Below are 1475 nucleotides of genomic sequence, written 5' to 3'. Positions count from 1 at the left end.
GTTATCAATTTAAATGTTATTTATCTATTGAAAAGATGTAATAAAATATTGAAAAATGATATAATCAAAATGAGTTCTTTCATTCGGATTTGAGAGTTTGATAAAGGCCCAATTAACTTTTTTCATTGCTGGTGTTAATAAGACTATTGAGAAAGCAAGTACCATGAGGTCTTCTGGTTCCCTGATCATGTCCTATTTGGATAGAACAAGAGATATATAGAAGCAGAAGATTTACATTGCTGAAGCTACTAGACAAGAGCAGACATATGGAACTCTCATCATCAATCCCTGTATGGTCAGAAACAAAATAGTGAGCCAACAAGAAAGCTCAGAGGCGCAAGTACCTGCTTTGGCAAGCACTCGGTTCAATCCCTGGTGCTGCATGCTGCACTGACCCTGCCACCAGGGTTTGCTGAGCTGGGCAAAGAGTCTGGGAGTGGTGGCACACACCTGTAATCCTAGCACTGGGGAGGCTGAAAACAGGAGGATCACTCTGAGTCCAAGCTGAGTGGTGAGACCCTAGACCAAATACATAAATGAAAAAGAAGAAACAAAATGGTAACACTCATACCACAAAGCAATCTTCCTCCTTAATTGGATTTTTCAGTACAGTATGAGAGTTACGTGCTGTGCTGGTAGTAAATCTCATGGCAAAATACACAGAATAGGCTTTTCCCAGCGGGGCACAGTATGATGGGAAATTTGAAAGACCTTCTAGAAATTCTCCATATAAGGATTTTTCTGGAGGGATTGCTCTGGTTTTCTTCATATTCCAAGTCTTTTCAGAGGTTTAATCATTTAAATTGTGAATAATCATTTGTTTTTTGAAAAGAATAGTGTGTATTTGGGTGAGCTGTAGACCAGCCTGCTTTTCCCAGCAATAAGCCCATCTGTTAGGATTGTGAAAATTTATTTTAGTCCCAATTTTCACAAAGATTCATTAGATTTACAAGTATTGTTTTTCCCTTCTCTTTTCCTTTTCTTCTGACTTTTGTTTACTTAGTTTTGGGTTCTTAGAATCAGTTCTACCCACAGCTACTTTGCAGTTAATAAATTTTTAAAATAATTCTGTCTACTAGTCAGAAATGCATGTGATCAAGACTTAACACAAAAACTATGAGTCTTGTTTTTATTTTTAACAACTATGACCTTATGCATATTTTTGTATTCATCTCCTTATAATTTTATGTCCCTCATCAGCATGCAATCTACTTTAAACAACAAAACCAAACTTTGTCTGATTATTTACAACCTTTCTCCTTCCTAACTTTATAAAACACTTTATTTGTACTAATGTTAATATTTTTACAACAGAGTTAGGACTGTATAGTTCATCTTTATGCTGATATCAACTACCACATAAAACTCCTTATGCTACAAATTCAATAAAAGTTTTCCTGAAATTCAATAAATGCTTTCCTGAAAAGAATCTAATGTACTATAGTACAGTATATTGCATTAGTTACATACATTAA

This window comes from Octodon degus, unplaced genomic scaffold (genome assembly GCF_000260255.1).
Source record: "Octodon degus isolate 3935 unplaced genomic scaffold, OctDeg1.0 scaffold00293, whole genome shotgun sequence".
NCBI classification, from domain to species: domain Eukaryota; kingdom Metazoa; phylum Chordata; class Mammalia; order Rodentia; family Octodontidae; genus Octodon; species Octodon degus.
Note: the sequence above shows the minus strand (reverse complement) of the source record.